The sequence below is a fragment of the Lygodium microphyllum genome, chromosome 13 (assembly GCF_053477565.2).
Source record: "Lygodium microphyllum isolate KBCC chromosome 13, Lygodium_microphyllum_v1.1.10, whole genome shotgun sequence".
NCBI lineage: Eukaryota > Viridiplantae > Streptophyta > Polypodiopsida > Schizaeales > Lygodiaceae > Lygodium > Lygodium microphyllum.
Genome location: NC_141147.1, coordinates 49,331,691 through 49,356,615, shown reverse-complemented (window position 1 = coordinate 49,356,615; position 24,925 = coordinate 49,331,691). Strand labels below are relative to the sequence as shown.

The 24,925-nt window shown below is 38.7% G+C and overlaps 1 pseudogene; it reads right to left on the bottom strand.

The window, feature by feature from the left end:
* Positions 1-239: 239 nt before the first annotated feature.
* On the bottom strand, positions 240-23,431 carry LOC148026600 (uncharacterized; annotated as a pseudogene).
* Between the last annotated feature and the right edge of the window lie 1,494 nt (positions 23,432-24,925).

Genomic DNA, 24,925 nt, shown 5'->3' with positions numbered 1-24,925 from the left:
TGATGGGAAACATACAATCTCATGCAAGTATCCAAGTTTGTAATTAAGTTGTTGTGCACCTTGTTTTCTAAAAACACCATAACACTAAGCATTCTTTTATCCTCCACGGATCCTAAAGTCATTGCTTGAGCCAAGTTATACGATCTTGGAGAACTTGACTCATGCTCAATCTATTTTTAAAAAACGCCATAACACTAAACAATCTTTCATCCTCCATGGATCCTAAAGTCATTAATTGTTTAAGCCAAGCCAACAAGTTCAAAATATTTAGGCATACGATCTTGGAGAACTTGACTCATGCTCAATCTGTTTTAAAAAAAGGTCATAACACTAAACATTCTTTCATCCTCCATGGATCCTAAAGTTATTGTTTGAGCCAAGTCAACAAGTCGAAAATATTCAGGCATACAATCTTGGAGAACTTGGCTCAACATGTTCCATGATCGAGTAATCGCACCTGATTTTGTAGGCTTCAAGTTCTGTAAATTGATGCCACATGGTCTCTCCAAAGCATTGTGATTGTTGTAGAAGTGTATCTCCATCTCTTACCGAGAAGACTGCATCAGACTCTTGCAATTGTAACATTTTCCCAAAGTGATATTTAAGAACATGAACTCTTATCTTGAAATTTGCTTGAAGAGCACGCATGTCTTGCTGATAGTTCCAAAATTGTGGATATACTATTGACATTGCCTCCAATAGTTCATCTTTTGGAAACCGTTCTCTTATTTCCTGTGACATAGACCATGTAACTTGTGCTAATGTGATTTTAACACTCTCCACTACATTATACAAAGTTTTCATCTTTACAGGTTGTCTTCTAAAAACAAGTCATCCTTGAACTCACTTCCTAGAGACATAAAGATGTACCAACCTTGAATGTACTTTGATGCATATTGTACCATTTCTGTTTATCTTTAAAAAGCCCTTGCTAGGTTTCGATTGAAAGTTCATGATCTCATGGCATCTTTTGAATCTCTCCTTATGCAAAGGATGATTCAACCTTTTCACTTTTTAGTTATTCACAAAGCATTGCCATTTTTCCATTTCAAGTCTAATAAGCCCTATATTTTTTATATGCCACATGAAGTCATAAACACTTGGCTCACAAAAGTAACTACAAAGTTCTAAAATGACTAATATAAATATAGCCCTAGATAATGGAAACTTTACATAGATTAAAGTAAAATATTTACTAAAGTTTAGTTTCTTAAAGGAAATTGAACTTCTTTGCAAAACCAACTCTCCCCTCATATGACAATAAAATCTTTACCTTAGGACATGGATATCAATCTTAGTATATGTATGCACATTTTCCTCAAAATCATATATTATATTCTAGTTGTTAGTACACACAATATGATCTGCAATAAATCTTATAATATCTAGCATTGATTCTTATTCTCCTGGCACCAAGTTTATAGGACTTAGGATATCCATATACCAATCTTAGTGCAAGCATTAGGTATGTGCATTAAAACATAGTCCTATCTTATTATAAGTTAAACTTGAAACATAAATACTAAGATCAAAATTGATCAACTTAAAATAGATCTTTTTAGAAATTATAACTAACTTGGTATTCCATATGATTACATCAATCTTGATATCCCTTGGAACTAAGTTTGTAAGATTTGAGACGACTTGGGACATTCATATTGCCATCAATACAAGCATATTTTGTACTGCTTTATATTTCTTTGTTCCAAGGGAAAGTTGGAACATGGATAATCAAGCTTAAAGAAAGCTACTTTTAGGTATTTGCAACAAACTTTAAATCTTATAAGGTATTACAACTAACTTGGCAGAATACATATGATTGTATCAAGTCTAGGTATAACTTATGGTGCCAAGTCTATCAAAGTTGAAACATAGATAGCAAGCATAGTTCAAACATCAAACCTCTCTCATAGCTTGAAGTGAGAAATGGATGAATCTTTGGTATATACTTCAAGAGGCTATCCAAATAAACAAATTTTCTACCATACTGAGGGGTCTCTAGCAACCAATTTGTGTTTTTCTTAAAGAACATAATAATAATATACAAAAAGTAATGGGAAACACAAAGTATCATACTTCTAAGTTAGCATTTATCTCACCTTAGTAATTTGATGATTCTAGTTTGGCTTTGATCTTCCTCAAGACCTCCCCAATTTCCGGCAATATTGCAAGAGGTGTGGTTGTTATACATATCCCTATTCTTGTATAGTTGCAATAGGAAAATAATAGGGAAAGAAAGGAACCCTATGTGGTCATAGTAGGAGGCAAAAGATTCGGTAAACATTTCATTCTCTCTAAGTGCATGTAATCTAGTATCTTGCTTTCAAAGAGGTAGTTGTGGTGCTTAAGGATGAGGAAGCAGAAGAGCTATTTATAGTATTATCATGTGTCAACAAGAATCACTAAGGAGGTTCTTTGGACCAAATAGTAGATTTAAATATACCATGGCTTGCCTTTGTAGACCACAAAGACTATCATAAGATCTAGGTCCATCTATGCTAGTGCATTACCCTCCTACTATTTAGGATAATCTAGAATAAATTTTCCTCAAAATCAATAAGTAGAGAAAAATTTAAATTTCCTAGCCAAAAGAATTCAAGGTCAAGAGAGTTCACCTATCCTGCAAACATGCTATCAATGTTGAATTCCAGCCTTGGACCTACAACAAGCTTCATAGGCAAAAACTACACAATTCCTAAAAAGTTCAAGTCAATCAAGAGTTTCCATAAAAAGAAATAGATGTTTGCTAACTTATATTTTTTATTCTCACAAAGTTTTTCCTTGCCTCTACTTGTCTTTATGTCTTTACATAAATTGAACACAATTGACAATCTCATCTATCATGATAGATTTTCTAATTACTTGTCCTTTTTTCTAGCATGATCTCACATTTCTATAGCCTAGTCCTACAAATATCTCGTTCTTTCATTTGTGTTCTTTTTCTAAACCTACATGTGACATGTTTGCAACACAAGGAGATGGATTCATGAGACAGTCATAAACATAATCATCGATATATTGTATCGACCTCAATGTGTAGGGCCATAAAACATCGATATGAAACTTTAAAGCTATGAGCATTATGCTTACCTCTTAGCTATGCAATGATTGTTTATGGCTTGATCTTTCTTTCCCTATGATGGATATAGTCAAAGGCTTTGGTGGTCCAGGAAGCCTTGAGCACTCTTTCACCGACTGATGACACCAAAAGAAGCATAAAAACAAGGCACAAAAATGTCCATGCATATATCACAATTTCATCTTTTGTAAAAAAGATAACAAGTACATTGTTACAAAATCACCAAAAAGAGATAGAGATATGAGGGGGCCACATCCACATCCACATCCACCATAATAAATAAATGGTATACACAAAAGTGTTACGTGCATGCATTGGTGAAGGGTAGGAATACTCAAAATTAAAGGCCAAAGGTCTTATAATATCAAATGTATCAAAGTTTCAAAGAAATAATAAAAATACAAAGGGGTGTGCTTTTTGGGGAAGAGGTGGGGTGGAGTGCACGAATGGTTATGTGCCTCTCTCCCTTCCCTCTCTTGTCCAATCGCACATTCTCTTTTTGGTGGTGCAAAAAGTTGTTCTCTCTCCTCTCTCCTCTGTCTTTTGTGCAGAAATTCTTCTTTTCCCTTTTGTTCTTGTATAATGGTTGAAGATATGGATGAAGATGATGAAGATAACAAATCGGTTGCTGTCATTTTGGTGCGCAGCCGGGGAAATATCTCAATGCTGGTGGAGAATTTCAAGGACGAAGATTTACAATTAGTAAAGTTTCTCAGGGCAATAACTTGCATTAATGGTGGAGCAATGATGGCACTATAGTATTTGAAGAGAAGTAGAATGCAAATTTGAAAATCTTAGGAGATAAAAGTGTGTATCAGGGAAGGTTTGAAGAAATTTGATGCAAAAAAAAAAAGAGACAGATGAATAGAAGAAGAATAGGAAGGAGGACGTAAAGGAGAAGTATAGAAGGACAAATAGACACATGTATCTTTTGAAAATCTCTTCCTTTCTTGCTTCTCCATAGTTGTCCTATAATTCAGAATTACTAGCATAATAAGGAGAAGAAGATGATGAAGAGATGCAGAGCATACGAATTATAATGGAGTAGTCAAGATTCCACATCTATATTGGAACTTAGTAGGACAATACAAAATTTAAGAGAAAGAAGATTAGGTCTCTCCTTGTGGAGCACAGCCTTGGAGCAATATGGAAGAGAGTATAGAAAGAGCGCTTTTATTGTAGCCATCATGCTCCATCTTCTTCACTATAAAAAAATCCATTTTCACAATAGCATGTTTTCATGCTTTCCTCTTTCCCCTTGTCAAGTGTTAACGAATTTCCCTTGGGGCTACATGATGGAGTTTTCTTTCTTTCCTCTATTGGAATGGAGGAGTTGTGCTTGTGATCCCTTGTCAACGACAAAACCCTATCCTTTGAAGACTAGTAAAGTTTTTCAGTGTGGGAGTATTTGAGGCAGGAGTTCCCTTACTCTGGTGGTCATGGATTTGGAGTCCTATACCCTACCATGGCTAGGCCTCATCCTTATGATTGAAGTTGTTTTACTAACAATTTTGGAAGTTGTTTATGTTAGACAGTGGTTCTTCTTTGACAAGGTTCACGAGGACGCTTCACATTTTAGTATGGGAGGAATATGATGACACCAAAAGAAGCATAAAAACAAGGCACAAAAATGTCCATGCATATATCACAATTTCATCTTTTGTACAAAAGATAACAAGTACATTGTTACAAAATCACCAAAAAGAGATAGAGATATGAGGGGGCCACATCCACATCCACATCCACCTTAATAAATAAATGCGCGGTTTAGGTGTTTTAGGTTTATGCCAATTTGGTTAACTCTAGAAAATAATTTCGAGATTACTTCCACATGATTTGTTGTCTATGCGTAAATTGATTTTTCAACCCTAACTTATCGATTTGAGGTCAGGCATAGGTTAGGTTAATTTCAACTAATCTTCCTATAACTTGCGAATAAAATTTATGCTAAATAAGCAACCTTTTACTTGATAATTTATGCAGTTGACAAAGGATAATTTCATAGAGTTTATGCATTGTAAGAATCATTTCATGCTTTGCACTTTCCATGATGATTCATTGCAAAGATGATATGGGTTAATAGTGCAAGATGCAGTTTATACTTCTAGGCTTAACCAAAGTATACTATTTTAATGGATAATAATCTAGCTTATAATTCATTCCAATGCATAAAGCTATTTGCTAGAAATGCATTTATGCTTTCTTTATTTTGCATGTTTCATTAAAAGTATTAATGACTAAGTTCCTTCGTCATGAACAACTAGGACAAAAATATATCCTACTTCTAACAATTAGCCTTGCATGATTGAATTACAATAATATCAAATAAAAATTAGGAAGCAAAACCTGGGCTTGGGGTGAGATGTCCACATGGATGCTGGGAGACGACCCTCCCGCAACTGCACTTTGGACTTTCTTAGGAGGCATTTCCCTCGTGGAAGCAGCTTTACAACTCCTTTTTGATATTCCACCGTGGCTCTCTTTTGCAATAACTTGCACCATCCGTCGAAAACAGTTTTAGAAGGCTTCCTCCTTGGAGTCGGGAATTCGAAAGGGGTGTTTCAGAATCTTTCACGACTAAGACCCATTAAGCCATGGGGAAGGCTTAATGGCCTTTGTAAGGACTCGCACGAATGGGAAATAACAAGGTGTGGAATCCCTTACGAGGGTTTTTGAGTGGGAAAGGGAGATGTTAAAAGCCCCCAACACTCTCTTTCATTTTTCGAGTGGGGAAAAAAACAAAGCCCCAAGGGTATTTTGCATAAGGCAAGGAAAGGCTAAGGACAAATTCTCTTGGGGGAAAAAGGGCCTTATAGAATCCTAAGGGAGGAACTCCAAGGGGGGAAAAAGTAGCCTTAAAGGCTATTGGAAAAGGGGGCCTAAGGAGGCCTTAGAAGAAGATATAAGGGGGGGTAGTCCCGAAGGTTATAATGAACAAGGGCCCTAAGGAGGAAATAAAAACTGGGGAGATAAGATCTTCAAGGCCAAAACCCTTTTATGGGGCAAAATCTCCAATCCCACAGGAAGGGGCCCTAAGGGTGTTTTTTTAAAGACAAGGGAGGCGGAGGGGGGGGGGGGGGGTTGGGGGGGGTTTTCCAAAATGGCACAAGGGAAGGGGGCCAAGGGTTTAAACACGGAGGGGAGCCCAAGGGAAGGGGGATAAGAGATTTTTAGAGCCCGGGGGGAGGGATGATTCCAAAACCAAGGGATAGGGGTTTAAGGGATTAAACATGGGGGGTAAGGGTAATAAGACCTTTAAGGCCTTAGTTCTTATGGGGGGGAGAAGGGGGCTTATAAAGCCCCCTTAGAAGCGTCACCTCAGAAGCTTCTATAGCTTCTTACGTGGCAGGAGGGGGGAATCAAAGCCAACGCCGAAGGTGGTGTTCTGACGGCGGTTGGGCGCGGCCGACAGTAGAGGTGACGTCGTCCAGGCCCTCGACCTACATCAACGCCTCGTCCTCTCCCCCTCATAGTGTCAGCAGGCGCAACCTTTCTGTCTTCTTTCCGATTTCTGCCCCCCCCTCTCACACTAGCAGTAGGCCGTCACTTGTCCTTTTTTTCTCCTCCTTCACGGTGATCCCCCCCCCAGTTTATATAGGTAAGGGGGAGGGACTCCTTCCTCCCCTACGTGTCTGCACGATGGCAGATTGTGACCAGCGAGCTTCACCGAGGAGCTTTTCCCATGCATTCTATTCCCTTCCCTCTCCAGCATGATAGTCGGCTGGGGAGAGGGATAGAAAACAAAAATTTGCACTATCCTTAGGAAATTTCAAAAATGCTATATCATTATCCCCTTTCCTATAAGAGGTAGTTCACGCGAAGAAAATTTAGAACGTTACATTAATCCATTCCACCCCTCGCCCCTTCCTTCTTCCCTGGTATGCAATATAGTGGATTCGAAAGAATGAATATTGCAAGGAATGGTGGTCAAGATTATTGTTCAAAGTCTTAGTGTAAAATATAAGTGTGTTGCATGTCATTTAGTGGTCCCACCCAAAGAATGTTGTCCTTATTTTAAGAATGTTTCCTTTTCTAGAAGAGGTGTGTGTGTGTGTGTGTGTGTGCGCGTGCGCGCACGCACATGTGGGCACATAAATATGTGTATGTGAATGAGCTAAGGTTAGAACATCAAGAGGTATATATAACAGAATACTTCATATATGGGTACACTCAAGGGGAGAGATCTCATCCCTAAATATGTATAATTAGACATATAATTTCTAATCATCAGACAATCGGTAGTTAACATACTTGATTATATATATGAAGTAATAGTGATTGTCTCAAGACTAGGGATTAAATGTAGAATGCATATATTACTTCAATATGGACTTTACTTTCTTCAGAATATTACTAGAAGCACATTCAAGAAATATGCAACTATCCATGTTATCTTTCAATTTCCTTGTCACCATTATTGTGGATGTAAGCACTATGAGTTATGCCATTAATCAACTCTCTATCTATACATATTTGTATGTGTGTTCCCCCCCCCCCCCCTCTCACTTATACCCTACCCCTCCCTTATTTTTAAGCTTAAGGAGGGAAATTAATGGGGGGCCAAGCCTAACGTTGTCGGAGGGGTTTTTGTCAAAAGGTCGAATCCACCGGGGATCAGAAGTACAAGGAAGTAGATATAGGAGATGGAAGAAAAGATAGAGAATACCCAAGTGGTAAACACTACAAAGACAAATCACAATGAATTGAATCAATATGTATTGAAAGAACCTAGAATCTTTGCACTACTCAAAAGCAATCTCCAGGCATTAGATCTGCTGGAGCTTCTTCGTAAAACAAAATGTGCATAAAAATTACAGCTCCTTCTCTGCTACTCGAAACCCAAATCTGATGGCTCCATTGACGTTGAAAGGGGGGTAAAATCCTAGGAAACTTGGTCACAAATCTCCTAGATCGGTCCTTCTTCTTCTTTCAGTTTGATTTGCAGTTTTCAGCTTGTTTACAATGATCACGATGTGTGCAATTTCATAAATCTGTCCCTTTTGTGAAAATCCCCTAATTGGCTGAAAAAGCAACTAGCTTTTTGCATGCTATACTTATCAAGAAGCTTTTTTCTAAGTTTTTCAGATTTTTACAATAAATAATATCAAAAATAGGCTAAAATTATGCAAAAATCTAGTATTGTTGGATAATCCATACAACTCACACTAGTACTAATAGCTCAAATCACATTGACTCTCTAGATCAATAAAGAAGTCGGATGATGATGCATTCCCTACTTTTTCACACTATGCCCTCATAACATCACGACATCCACCCCCTCTGAACCTACACATCCTCCGGTATGTGCCAAAATCCTAGTTGTCACTGGATTCTGAGTCCTCCTCATCCTCTGTAATCATATCCTTTACTTCTTCATCTTCCATATCTTCTTGGCTAGCCCCTGTATCAAGACCACTAATTTCTTCCAATTTTGGCAACTCATAGGTAGTAGATTCTTGCCTTTTGAATAATTTGATTTTTTTTCCTGCTACCGGAAGTTTGATGACTGTCCCATCCAGCTCATTTAATGCATAAGTACCATTATCAAACACCTGTCTTACCATATAGGGTCAAAACCATCTTTTGGAAACTTTATGCATGGCACTATGCCGGTTATCTAAACTGCTATCATAAACCAATACCCAATCCCCATCTTCTAAGGTTCTTGGTCTCAGTCTATATATTTTGTCAAACCGTTTCTTGTTCTGTATCCTTGCTGCCCTTAACTTTGCAGTTGTTGTCTCTATGCCTTCATACTTTCTTTCCAACTGTCTAATATGTAAGGCCATCAACTCCTCTCGATTCAACTCCTCCTCCCAAGGTAACACACTCCATGTGACTGTCATCTCTTCTATCGACATGATAAGTTTTTGACCATAGATCAATTCTGCATGCATATATCCTATAATAGCACTATGAGTTGTTCTGTCAACCCACAAAGAAAAAGGGAGCAATCGTGGCCACTCTTTTACCTTCTTTCCACATGCTTTTGCCAATGCCTTCACAATAGCTGGGTGACTTCTTTCACTTTTTCCATTTCCTTTAGGGCTATAGGCTGAATTTAAAGCAAGATTAATCCCCAACCGTGCAAAGAATCATGAGCTTCATCTTCATCCAACTCACCCCTATCTCCTATAATTTTTTCCACACAGCCATACGGACCAAAGATCTCTTCTAAGAGAAAAGTATACATAGCATTTGTTGTATTAGTAAGTAAAGCTTTCCCTTCCACTTGATTAGTTAAGTCTTCACAAGCAAGCATAAGATACCTCATTTTCCAAAGACCTATAGGCATTGTTACCAAATCTACCACCCACTTAAAATGAAGAGACAATGGATATGTGGGTTGCAATCCATGCCGATGTCTCATAGATGAATACATTTGACATGTCGTACATGTTTCCACAAAGTGAGAAACATCCTTATATATACCCTGCCACCAATATCTTTCTTTGATCTTTGTAAAAGTACCCCAAATACCTCTATGACCAGCCCACAAGCTTTCATGAAATTCTTGCATTACTTTTACTTGTGAAGCTCTATCACCCAAAACTTGCAATGGTATACTCTGTTTCTTTTTAGCATGTTTCCATAAGTATCCATCTTTTTAAAAAAACTCATATGCTTTCCTCTTGATTTTCTTAAACTCCTCATATGACCATTCATCTCTCTTTGTTAATCTACCGAGGTATTGACCAATTCTCAGCCACTCTCCTATAAATTTGTCTTTCAAAAACACTTCTACACAAGATAAAATACATCTAAAGTGTCTTCTCTTCATCATCCCATCTTCATTCTCATAACACGCTTGAGATAACATGTCTACCACTAGGTTATCTCTTCCTATAATATGCTGAAATTTAGGGTTCAAAGATTTGATGTATGCAATCCACTGAAGCATACTAATGTCCAGAGTAGCACAACTAATAATCATACCCAATACTGGTAAACAATCGGTCTCAATGACTACATGAGCACCCATAAAATACTCCTTATCACATTCAAGGGATGTCACAATTCTGCATAATTCTCTTCTAACCTGTGGATATCTTCTCTATGGTTCAGTCAATACTTTAGTACCAAAGAGAATTGCATATCTTTGTCCTTCCTCATCATCTTGCCCAATTGCCCATCCAATTCCAATTGGGATTGTATCAACAGTAATAATGACAGGCTTTCCATGTGAATAGTCAGCCTTTCTCAATGTAGGAGCAGATTTTAAGAGTTGCTTCAATTTCATCGTTACTTTCTGACACTTCCTTTCCCAATGAAATTTCTGACCTTTCCTTTTAGAAGCTAATAAAGAGTATCGGTTACATGTGCAAAGTTAGGAATCCATATCAAATAGAACACATATGCACCCAAGAATCTACGCACCTCTGATACATTTGTGCATACATCTCGCATTCTATCAATCCCATCTATTTTTTCCGGTGATGGCCTTTACCCATAAGGCCCACACATATGCCCAACAATCAAAACCTCTTCAACTCCAAAGATAGACATTTGTCCAAAAAGAGTTAAATGCACCTCTTCTAGACGTGTTAAAATCCTCTCACAATCCAAAATATGGTCTGCAACAAACTGTCTACATCCATAAGCATCCATCTCTTCATTCTTTTCATCCACTACACACCCTTGGATTGGAACATCATCCAAGAAGGGCATAGTCAATTGTGGTATAAAATCCATGAGTATCCTATTCATAGCATTTGTCATGTGTGTCACTGAGTTTGTTGCACCCTGTGGGAGAGTACACATCTGTACTAATCCCAAAGGAGCCTTCATGGTTGTGATATCCTTGCTTTTAATTGCAAGTTGAAATTGATCATAACATGAGTAAAGATCACCCAAAGAATAGATCGCTCTACCTGCAAAATCCTCTGCAAATTCATCAACCACAAGACCTGCACCCACATTTCTTATGGTCACTTTATTGACTGGTTGCATGTCTTGAATAAATCTCAAAGCCCCATTCTTTTTGGGCAGAGTAAACCAACGATTTGAGTACGGGGATAAAGAAGGCTCCAAGATCTTCATGTGAATCTTTTCATTTAGCAAATCCATCAGCTTTGGCAAGTAAGCTTTAGGCATTGGAATAGGCATCAAGTTCCATGGTACATGTGGCACAGTAAATATGACCATAGGAGAGACAACATTTGGATCCACACAACCTATTTCACTTGGCTAAAATGCAAATGCCTTCCCATATCTAGCCAACATCCACATAAAACAGTCTCTCTCAGTAGGCAAAATAAACCCTTCTACACCAACTTTGAATTCCTGTAATGTTTCAAATGTAAATTGATGACCTATATCTTTAGGATCCCGTAAGCTTGGCTGCCTTTATACTTTTTCATACATACCCTTACTCTCTGGTGGAAGTGGCAAAGCAATTGGTTTCACATTTTTGTCAATTGTCTTATATTCTGTCTCCACAAATGCTTTAGCCCATTGTAATCCTTCATGTTGAGCAAACAATGCTATAATATTATACATATCCAAAGAACATACTAACAACACTATGTTTTCATCCTCATTTTCTACATGTATAGTTGCTGAAAGTTCAGCCATAGTGTCAGTAATATTCAGCCCATAAAAGATGCTTGAAATGCCATCATTTTTAGCTAACAACCCCAATGCTCTCAGTTTCTTAGTAGCCCATTTCATAGATATGCATTCAGCCCTACACATAGCTTCCATAGGCTTAAAACAGCATGAAATGTTTGCTATAAACTGAGAATTACCAATAGTAAATACATGCTTCATTTCATCAAGAGGCGAGTACACCCACCGAACATCACTACTGTAGCCCTACATTATAGCAATGCTTAATGAAAATCCAGGTCTTTGAATTCCCTTGCATTTGGAACCAAAGGAGACTCTTGAAGCGTATCCCAATTTCTAGGATGATTAATACAAAGAGTAAGAAATTGGACTGCTTTTCTCCCATCCTTACTTCTGACTCTTGCATAAGCAGAACCATCATCAAGCACCTTTGTTTCCACACGCACACTTGTAGTATAGGGCTATCCCAAAATCACTGCATATGAGAAATTATCTTGCACAAAGAAGTGTTTCTCTTCCTGTACATCACCAATCATCACTTTTTCATTAGGACATGCAACATAGAGCTCTCACTACAACATATACATGCTATAACGAGGTTTTCTTTATATATGAAAAATATCCCCGTCGTCGCTATTAGCATCACTACAAAACTGTCACTATTTGCCTCACTATTTTCGTCGCTAATTTTGACGCTAATACCGACAAAATTAGAGACGAAAATAACGACGGTTACAGAGAAATTTTGACGCCAATATCGATGATTACAGAATTGTTTTGCGACGCTAATACTGACGGTTGCAGAAAAAAAAAATTGTGGCAGCGCTGCAGATGCAGCCCTGCTATAGTTAGAGCCACACAGGGCTAAGAGACAATTCCTGCTGTTAAAGAAGTTAGACAATCGATCCCAAATAATAACAAGACTTTGCAAACAAGTACTTTCATGACATTAATTAACACAAATGTGCACTGCATTGATAAAGAAAATAACATAACTTAAATTGAGAAGTGCTATTGCGACAAAGCAAATATGTATACACCTGTACATCAATATGTGGTGAATAACATGGAGATGTGTATATGGAGTCATGCTACAACAAAGAAGTTCGAATCATATACACTTAACTATTACATATGGAGGATAGAGGCCATAAGGCCTTACATAATACAAGATGGGGAGTAATCCTATGTAGCCTAATCTGCTCTCTACGACTCATCCACATCAGACAAAATCCTCTCGCTGTAGTGGCATATCGAAGGGAGCCTGCAACAGCAAATACATATATAATTGTGAGTATCAAATACAAACTGACATATAATGACAGATTTCTCAAATTAGGAATGATATTTATTACTACTTACCAGTCCTCTGCGAGCATAGAGCTTCTCGATCAGGGCACTCAAGCCATGCTTCTCCCTGTATGTCACCTCTAGTGCAGTGGGGTCGCGATTCATAAAACCTTGCTGTGGCACACAAACATTGAAAAACAACGTACTTGAGATTCATGTTCAAAATACATACATCAATATGGATGTCATTAAATTAGAGCACTCTATCCTATTAATGCTTACGAAATCTGCTAGGAATGTTGCGTAGCCGCTGCTACCGAGGTGATGCATCGATTCTGCGTCCAAGCGCGCCTTTGCTGCATCCTTCTGCTGCTTCCACTTGTCTGGAGTGGATGTCACCTCATCCTAGAGATTACTCCAGTCCTCTGTATCCAGCCACTCTGGCTTCGATTTGCCCTGCTTGACTGCTTCACGTGCATCAGACCGCCTATGCGACTGATAGTCACGCATACGCAGTCATCCACTCTGTCAAAAATGTATCATTGCTAGAGGACAGAGGAAACTCTCGATACAATGTATTGATTATGTACTCCTTGCTAGCATCTGGGATCTGCTTCCACTTGTCTGTAATGTTGTGCTTAAATACTTGTTGGCATAACTCATGCATCCTAGAGATGACAGCTTTTCCCTCATCATTCATGTATAAATGGCCAGTGGCCTTATCTATGAGATATGAGTAACCTGCAAGATTTTGCAAATGGATACTTTCATGACATTAATATAAATGTGTCAAACACAACTTGAATTGATAAGTGCTACTGCGAAAAAGGATGCGAAATCACATACCTGGAGGAGTGGGTTTTGTGTACTTCTTGTTGGCCCTAGAAGTGATCGGTGGGGTGCGTGAAGGAGTGGGAGCAGTAGATGTCTGCTCGCCACCACTAGTGAAAGACGGTGTCGACACCCTGGTGGCAATGCGAGTGGGAGAGACTGCATTTGTATCCCCACAACAGGAGCTGCCTCCTCCTCGACTACGTGACTCTAAAGCAAAGCGAGACCTGCGACTACGTCTACTGGAGACCGAAGCATCGGACCGTCTAGAGTTTGTCGATCGTGCTGAGGTGGAATGGGAAAGCTGTGCATCGACTCTATCTCTGACACGTGCTAGCTGCTCCGGTGAGAAACGCGCTAGCGTCGCGTCAATGTCGTCATCTGTAAAATCGCGACTCATCTTGCCGTCCGTGCCCAAATCCTAAACCTGCACATACAAGGAAAAATAATAATATTAGACAATGAATTGCAAGACATAATAAAACTAAGACTTATTTTGCAAGACTTCATTTTAAAATAATTTAAAAAATTAGATAATACAAAACAACATACTCCAAAAACATACAAATTGTCCTAACCAATTTGCAAAAAGTGGCATTGCTGTAGTGGGAGGAACGTTTTGATCGAATCACTTTTGTTTAGGGTTCCACAATCTCATCTTGACATAGCTCAATATACACCGGGAGATCTATATAAAATTCTCCACAAAATGAGGACTCTGCTTCATTTTCAAAAAACCCATCCTCTTTCTCCATAGGTGAGATGTCTTGGTCCTCCAGGCAGTTCATCCTAGTTTCTTGTATGCCTTTTTTCATTGCCGCTATTAAAGGTGTCTCTTCTATGATCGGTTGTGGGTGTTGCGGATACTCCTAGATGTCATGGGAATGACATACCACCATTGAGGTTGTTGCGGATTAGGGAAAAAGACAACCTCATCCATATTATGATTAGTATAAAAGTCCACTTTGAGATTGCTAAAGCACGTCAAGTATTAGGGACTGTTACCTACTCACAGTGATTTGGCAAAACAAATGTATCACTCAAATCGGTCCACTTCTTTGTTGAGTCAATCTCAGCAAAGCCACTTGGTCCTCGCCGAACAGTTGCACCTCCTCCTTCGAGAGTAACCTTGAACCATTGCACATCAAATATGGTCACGGAGAAACTTCGATAGTCCACTGCAAGGATGCTCTGTAAACATCCGAAATACTCCATCTCTGCAACTACACGGTTTGGATCTGTGGCACGTCGTCGGCTTTCCTACTCAAACATTGCCATCACTCCACTGTCCATTGTCGAGCATAACTTGTTGATGTACTCTACTCTGAAATGTCGTCCATGTGACCATGCTGCACTATGGACCTTATACTGGAAGAAGAACAAGTATATTAGTTGTGATTTGCAATATAGATTGTAATTTCTTGGGATTGCATCCATACCTTGGGATTGCATCCACATGAGAAGTCCCACTCTTCTTCAGTAACTCTTTCTCCATCTTGAGATGCTTTGGTTAGGGCCTCATGTAGCCATCTAGTGGACATGAGTAGAGGCATCTCCTCTAAGCCCTTTGGATATTGAATGTGCCATTGCCGCGTACTTCATGGAAAGTCAGATCTTGCAGACTCTCGCTCAGCTCAAGCATCCTTATACTATTGTAGCCACTTCTCCATCGTAGCGGTATGCAGCATACAAAATCGGTTCACCTTGGACTCCATGGATGCGTCCATCTTCTTCTCTATTCGGTTTCCCACTAGGACATCTCCATTCAGACGATCATCCTCCTTAAGTGACCATATCAAGCCTTTATCCCAGTCCACAGTGGACAACCACTTAGAAATGTATACCAGGGCCTTCGACACTCACCAACCTTCAGCATGCTACCCTCAGGATGAGCCTGTTGTCGCACAAATCCCTTTAAGCTCTTCATGAACTGTTCAAGGAAAAACATCCATCGACTATGGACTGGACCTGCAACCTGCAATTCATCTACAATATGCACTAGAAGATGGGTTTATATCATAAGCATGCTAGTGGAAAGATACTTCTCCAAAAGACAAGCAGTCTCTACTACCATGTATTTCGCGGATTCAATCGATGATGTGTGAATCTCTTTTTGGGAGACAAATTGAACAAATACTGACAATTTGTAAATGGCTATCCGTACCTTCGATGTCAGAGACCCCGCGATTGTGATCGGCAATATGAACTGTGAAAGCCATGTAATTAATATTGTGTATAAACAAACGGAGATTCTGAAATCTAATATGCAGAATCATGCCATACACAGCCTCATACCATACATACCTGACACATCTTATGCCAATCATGGGATTTGAGTCCTGTCAGTTGGTCATCCTTTGTGAATGCTGTCTTGAGAGAACGCATTAGGCCAGTCAGTGTGTGAAAGGACTTGATGTTTTCCTTTACTCATCACACTTCATTGCCAGACAAAACCCAAGGAGTGCGTGGCAATTGCACTCGACCATCAACGCCACTTACAGGCCAGTATGGTTCCATCTTTTCCACTGCTTTCAAATCCATCCTCGCTGCTAGTGTGTCTCACTGCCCAGTGAGGTGGTCCCATAGCAAGCTACCCACATTCTTAAAACTGTGCATGGGATCTAAAAGGTGGTTAATTTTCAGTTTTTTCCAATAAGTCAACTCATAGAAAATTGAGAAGCATCGCATTCCACTTGGAAGCGAGTCTTGTTCCGCCATCTGCGATCAAACTAGCTCAGTGCGTTCCTTCTCGTAGAAGGGCGACCAAGAAATCCTTTGGCAAAAAAGCCCGATGTCCCTCAAATACCATCTTCTTCATAGATTTTGACATACGAGAATCCAACCTTGGTCCACACAGAGGACATGCATGGTAACCTGACGTGACTAGCCCTGCAGAACACACATGTACAATGAGGCATGTCGTAACATCAACATCACTCAAAGAAAACTAGCAAAATAAGAAAACACGCTTTATGAGAGGATTCTCCATAACCTGGAAAGTCATGCACGGTCCACATAAGAATTACCCTTATAGTTGTGGATCGCCTACCAATATGTTTGCTCATGTCCTCCACTACAATTCCCTCCCACAACTCCTTTAGCTCATCAATCAGTGGAGAGAGGTAGACATCCATATTCTTGACTTTGTATCATCCAGGCACAAGCAAGCTGAGCAAAAGGTGTCCTTTCTTGGTGGAAAGCCATGGCAATATATTGTAGTTAACAAGGACCACAGGCCATATACTATAGGAGGTGGAACGTAAACCAAAAGGATTTACCCCATCCATGGCAAGACCGAATCGTAGATTCCTCGCCTCTTTTTCAAAGTCAGGGAAAGTCTCGTCAATGTGATGTCATGCTTCTGAGTCAGCTGGTGTACACTGTACATCATCAGTGGATCAATTTTCCGCATGCCATGTAGTCAACTTTGCAAAACTCTTGGTTCGAAAAATGTGACAAACACGTGATATCAGCGACCAAGTGCCTCAAAACCTTTTGCGGAATAGTCTGTCCTTGCAAGTCATTTTGATACCTGTCCGCACCGCACTTGGGACATGTGGCCAACAATTCAAACTCTCCCCGGAAGAGAATGCAATCATTGGGGCAAGCATAAATGCAATTATAATCCATACCTAGCTTTCACAACACTTGTCTTGCATCATCACGAGACTCAGACATCGTGTTTTGGGTAGGCAAAATGTAAGATTTCAATGTTCTACAAATTGCAATGAAGCACGTTATTAGAGTACTACATAGCACATTTTAATGGCTTTCAATAAAGAATCATACACATCATAATATACCTGAATAGCTCTGTCACACTCGCATCGCTCCATCCATACTTTGTTTGTATGCTCAACAATGCAAGAAGTGTCTTCAAACGGGATACCCTACCCCCATCATACAATGGAATGGCAGCCTCCGCAATTAAAGGATCTTGGGATTCCGAGTCCGTCGGAAGCAATGATTCGATCATGTCCTCTAAGTCGGGCTCCAAAAAAGCATGAGGATCGTCCATGTCTCCAGTATTCTCACCCATAGAAGGGGGTTGAGAGTTATCACCTTCTATGAGACAGTTAGTTATCTCAGACGGCATTTGTATAGAGTGCGGACGAACGCGTCTTACTGGACACAAGAGATTTGCAAAACTGCAATGTATCGACATGGCCCTGACCCAATAAAGGACATTAAGGAGCTAACTTCTAAGATAACCCCAAATTGTTATACTTAAATCAATTACATATCATATAGTAATGAGAGAGAACTTACCACAATCTCATAATTCAAGACTGCTTGGTCGATTATCTCAACTCGAAACTCTCCATACCGTTGCACATGCTCTATGGACAAATGATGTTTCCGACGAATGGCCAATTTGCATTGTGTGCATGGACAGTGATGCGTAGATCGGATGCTGTACGCTCACGTAGTGAATGCCGGAAGGTCCCCAAGAACAAAAGAACTCTACAGTTTGCACAAAACTCAAGGTAAAAAGCATGCACGACATGAAGAAGAGACCAATTGGGTGAAATCTCCCCCCATGCCTTGTGTGAGCGCTCCATAAAGCATGTATTTTATGTATTAATCATCTTCAAGCTCAAAAAATAGCCCAAATTACAAAATAGCAAGCTTTTAGCTTTTGAGTTTGCTTTAGCACAAAATAGGAATAAAGCTAATGGGTAGTGCCCAAAGAGTTTGGCATACCCAATACAATGTCCAAGTACAAATAACATAATCGTGCGCCCATATGCATACAAAATAATAAATAAATATCCAATGCCTCAATAAATAGGCGCGACAAAATATAGGCGCCATGCCTAAGGTATGCACCCATCAAAATATAAATGATAAATCGAATACTCGCTATCCTCCAATGCTTTTCTCCACCACTGCTGCTATCTCTATACATCAACTGAAGCATTCACAATCGTTAGTAAAACAATACAATTAAATCGACAAAAGTGAATACCTAGCAGTCTTCAGCTACATAAATAAATCAACTAGTTAGAAATCAATCCTAACCTTAATTTATTACGAGTGCACACTCTAAACTCATAAATGTTTATTAATTTAATATGCATTTTGCGGAATCACCCGCTATGAAATCACCCATGTACACACTAAATTAATGAACGCCTAAAAAGGATAGGCGTCCCCATCAACTTCTCGCACAAAGAATCCACTTTGTGTATGAGCCCCGGTTATCAAAGTTTACGGAATCCACCGTAAAACCTCACGGAATCCACCCTGGCACAGAATTTTACTGTGAAATATGCCTCCTGGCATCATACCCCCGGGGTGGGATAGCAATTGATCTCAATTGCTATTATCTCAATGTGGAGCTAACAGAGTGGGGAAAGCATTTAAGTCTCTAGCGTGCATCCATTGAGCTTCCTCTATAGGATGGTTCTTAAACTTGACTAAATATCTAGAATATCTTCGACCAGTTCTAGTGGTCATAAAGTCAGTGTCTATGATAGCTTCAGGTTCAAGTATTTCAATCTCTTCCTCTAACAAAGGTGGGTTTTCATAAACAGGGTGTACAGGTAATTGGCCTCTAAAGGGTCTTAATAAACTAATGTGAAATGTGTTGTGAATTTTCCAGTGAGGTGGTAATTCTAACTTGAATGCATTGTCATTAATTTTATGAATGATCCTAAATTGTCCATAGAATCTAGGTGCTAATTTCACAACTAGGTGTCTATCTACACTTTGTAATCTACATTTTTCTATTCTCAACCAAACATAGTCATCAACTTTGAAATTCATTGCTTGTCTTTTCTTATTGGCTTGTTTGGTATATGATTGCTGGGCTTTGACAATCATGGCTTTAACCTCATCAAAAATAGTATTGTGCATACTAGCAATATCATCAGCACTGTGAATTCTATTTGACAAAGATGCAACAGGTGTAGACAATCTATAACCAGAAATCACTTCAAACGGTGCTTTCTTTGTAGATGTGTGTGGTGTATTGTTATATGCAAACTGTAATAAATGCAAATGTGTATCCCATGTCTGTGGTTTAGAAATAGTATAAGCACGTAAAAGATCTAGAATAGTACTATTAGTAGCTTCTGTTTGTCCATTAGTTTCAGGATGAAATGCAGATGAGAAATCGATATTTGTGCCTAGGTTAACAAACAAAGTAATCCAAAAGTTGTTACAAAATCTAGAATCACGATAAGAAATAATAACTTTTGGTAATCCATGGTTAGTGAAAATAGTTTTCAAAAACAATTGTGCTGCCTATGATGCTGTTAAAGTTTTCTTACATGGAATGAAATATGCTTGTTTACTAAACCTGTCTACTACTATCCAAATCATATCATGGTTAGCTTTAGTATTAGGTAAACCAGTAGTAAAATCCATAGAAATTTGTTCCCATGGTCTTGATGGAATAGACAAAGGCATAAGTAATCCATACTGTTTACCATGATGTCTCTTAACTCTTTGACAAATCAAACATTCAGAAACAAAGTTAGATACATCAGTGTCCATATGCGGTCAATAAAAATCTTCAGTTAATGTACGTAAAGTAGATATAATACCTCTATGACCTTGATATGGAGGACAATGAATCTCATTCAAAACAAAAGATCTGAATTGAACTGTAACACATAATCTCTTTTCATAAAACATGAATCCATCATTATAAGATAGTGAATAAATAGGAATCAAGTTATTTTGAGCTAATTTATTCCAATCAACATGAAAAGTAATGTCCTGATGATAAGTATCTTTCATAGGAGTCAAATAATCAAATGATATAATAGAAATATTATGAATGGCAGGTCTTCTACTTAATGCATCAGCCACTACATTTTCTTTACCGGGTTGATATTGAATGATAGGATGAAAACTCTGAATAAAGGCTGCCCATTTGATATGTCGGTCAGATATTTGAGGTTGGCTGAGTAAATGTCTAATACTTTGTTGATCGGTCTTAATCATAAATTCAGAGCCCATTAACTAGTGTTTCCACTGTCTTAAGGCTTGTACCATAGCTAATAATTCTTTGTCATATGTGGAATATTTCAGTTCAGAGGGTTTCAGCTTACAACTAGAATAGGCTATGGGATGATTGTCCTACATAAGTATGGCTCCTATTCCAGATGTGCTAGCATCGGTCACTACTAAAAAGAATGGTCTATTAAAATCAGGCAACTGTAGTACAGGAGCATGGGTTAATGCACGTTTCAATATGTCAAAGGATTTCTGTTGATTATCGGACCAATGATAAACAATATCTTTCTTCAAAAGTTTGGTCAAAGGCAAAGCAAGTAATGAAAAATTACGCACAAACTTCCTATAGAAACTAGCAAGACCTAGGAATGATCGTAACTCATGCACATTTTTAGGTATAGGCCAATTCAATATTGCATCTATTTTCTTAGGGTCAGCCTTAATTCCATCAGATGATACAATATTACCTAAATATTTAATTTCTATTTTAAAGAACTCACTCTTTTCCGGATTTGCATACAGTTGATTATCTTTTAATAATTGGAAAACCAATGACAAATGTTCATAATGTTCTTTCTCATTTTGACTAAACACCAAAATATCATCAAAGAAGACAATAACACAATACTGATATTTCAAAAATATACGATTCATCATTCTACTAAATGTAGCAGGTGCATTAGTTAGTCCGAAAGGCATCACTAAAAATTCATAATGACCAAACTGTGTCCTAAATGCAGTCTTGAATATGTCAAACTTATCTAGTCTCACCTAATGATAACCAGATTTAAGGCCTATTTTACTAAATATGGCAGAACCTTGCAGTTTATCCATAAGGTCATCGACTCTAGGAATTGGATACCTATTCTTTACAATAATCTTATTTAAAGCACGATAGTCAATGCACATACGATAGGTATTATTCTTTTTCTTTACTAACAGAACAGGTGCATCAAATGGAGAACTACTAGGTCTAATCAATCCTCTATTTAGTAACTTCTCAACTTGACTTAGAATTTCTTTTTTCTCTATCTGGTTATGCGTATATGGTGCTTTACAAGGTGGTTGTGTACCAGGAATCAAATCTATTTTATGGTCTTATGGACGTGAAGGAGATAAACCAGGTGGTAGATCTTCGGCAAAACAGTCTTTAAAGTGTGCAAGAAATTCTTTATGCCTAGGGTGCATATGAGTTTCCTTAACTTGCAGTTCATTCACCCAAATGAGATAAGATTTACTACTTTTGCGTAATGCACGTTTTTTTACGAATTGGAAGATTTAAGCTTTTTAAGCTTAAGCTAAGCTTATTAACGCGAAGCAGTCAAGCACGGCAAATCGAAGCTGGAGTGGCTCGATACAGAGGACTGGAGTAATCTCGAGGATGAGGCGACATCCACTCCAGACAAGTGGAAGCAGCAAAAGGATGCAGCAAAGGCGCGCTTGGATGCAGGATCGGTGCATCACCTTGGTAGCGGCGGCAACACAACATTCGTGCAAATTTTGTAAGTATTAATAGGGTAGAGTACTCTAATTTAATGACATCCATGTTGATGTATGTATTTCGAACATGAATATCAAGTATGTTGTTTTTCAATGTTTGTGTGCTACAGCAAGTTTTTACGAATCACGACCCGACTGCACTGGAGGTGACATACGGGGAGAAGCATGGTTTGAGTGCCCTGATCGAGAAGCTCTATGCTCGCGAAGGACCGGTAAGTAGTAATAAATATCATTTCTAATTTGAGAAATCTATCATCATATGTCAGTTTGTATTTGGTAGTCACAATTATATATGCATTTGCTTTTGCAGACTCCCTTCGATATGCCACTACAGCGAGAGGAGTTTTATGATGTGAATGAGTCGTAGAGGGCAGATTAGGCTACATAGGATTACTCCCCATCTTGTATTATGTATGGCATTATGGCCTCTAACTTCCATATGTAATAGCAAAGTATATATGATTCGGACTTCTATATTGTAGCATGACTCCATATTTGCTTTGTCGCAGTAGCACTTCTCAATTTAAGTTCTGTTATTTTCTTTATCAATGTAGTACACATTTCTGTTAATTAATGTCATGAAAGTACTTGTTTGCAAAGTCTTGTAATTATTTGGGATCGATTGTCTAATTTCTTTGACAGCAGGAATTGTCTCTTAGCCCTATGTGGTTCTAACTATGGCAGGGCTGTATCTGCTGCCCTGCCACAAAAAATTTTTATTCTCTACAACCGTCAGTATCAGCGTCGAAAAAGTATTCTGCAATCGTCGGTATTAGCGTGGAAAATTCTTTGTAGCCATCGCTATTTTCATCGGTATTAGCATCAGTAGGCCTCCCTACGATAGGTTGATGTCTTCAATATCCGCAGCAGATGTCGATTACTCCTTATTATACGTTCCTTTTGTGCTCTTCAATGTTTGTTCCTCTAAGCTGCTGCAGATCAGAGGCGACCTTAGGCGAGTCCAAACCACAAGAGGGACTCCTCCCCGATGCTTTCCTTCCCAAAATCAGCACTCCTTCTCCGATTCACCTTCAGAATCAGCCACCTTGTTTGCTATCACAAATCGATGACTTGATAGGTCTCAGAGAGAATGTCCACCTTGGGAAAATAGATGCTACAGCATCCTTACTCAGTCCCAGTCTCTATATTTTCTGAGATCTTGTCCTGGCTCATTAGAATAGATGATATTCCCGCCATTATTTCCAATCAATGCCTGCCTCATACATGAATTAGCTTCCCTCCAATGGTAACAACCAGTTTTTTTGCTTGCCACTATTAATGGCGGCTCGTCCAGACCCAAATTGATAGGCAAAGGTGATGGAAATTGATAATATGCCACTTTAACGCTCCCTTTTCAAGGTTTTTGTGACTTTGTAGATCAATCACCTTCTTTTTCCTGCGTTCTAACATAGCTATGCTTTTCTTTATTTCTGGGCTAAAGAAGAGAGTCATCCCCCAAGCACACATCATTCGAACAGCCTGTTGAGATGAGTAGCAAAAAGCCTATTCATTGCGTTTTCTTCCGGCTCTAGGCCATATGGGACAGTCCTTAGAGTGCCTATTGTAGGAACAAGAATCAAGATTTTCAAGAAAAGAGATGATGAGGATTATGCATTGGAAGAATTTGCAAAAGAAGAGCAACAAGAAGAAACTCTAGTAGAAGAGACAGATGATATGACAGATAATCTTCCTGATATACTGGAAATAGTCAATGAAGAGATTGGTCTGTTCGTGGATCTTGACGACAATGATCATGGGTAGTTGGCCCATCTGGAGGATGCGCAGGATCAGAGGGGGTGGATGTCGTACTGCTGCATTCAAAGTGGTGTATTCTCTTATGTTTTTCTGGTCTATCAATGAATTTTATGAAGAATATGAACAACATAATGAATTTTTATTTAAGTCAAAGCAGTGGAAGAATTGTTTCTATGAAGCTTCATAAAGCTTTCTTATTTGCTGGTGTTATTTTTCTTGTTGTGGTCATATCAAATGTGAAAAAGATGGTTGTTGATGATACAAGTTAGATCATCTTGCAATAGAATCCCTATCTTCTTGGTGTTCCTTTTGGGGCTCCAATCCTTTACTTCTGAAGCTCTTATTGTCATTTCATGGCTATTAGCCATCTCTTTCCTTCTTTTCTTTCTTTCTCTCTCCATTTCTAGTATTTCTCTCCTTTGAACTATTCTTTTCTCTTTCCTACAATCTTCACTCTTCTCTTTCTCTCTCCTTTAAGGTTCCTTCATGATAAAATACTAGAAAAAGAAAAAAGGGAAAAGGTAGGATGCTTTGATAAAAAATGGGTCCGACACTAGCTCTAGGGCTCTAGCCAAGCCTCCTAAACTCACCTAAATAACCCTGCAACCTCGTAGCCATGAGAGTATAGACATTGTAGATTGATTTATCCAAAGAAAGTATTTGTAGATACTATCTCTAGATCGTAATCCAATGTAATGCCCTTTTCGACTCCAAACAAAAGAAGCACCCAAACATAAGAGTGTCTAACATCTAGTAACACAAACAAAGGGACCACCCTCTATTATGGAAGCATTATATTGTACCTGAGAGACTAGACTAGATGCAAGATTTTTTACAAGAATTCTGATTACAAGATGATCCCACATAGGGGCACAAGGTACAATGATAACTTAACAAGATACGAAAAATCCCATAACCCGGGACCGTAGGTATAGA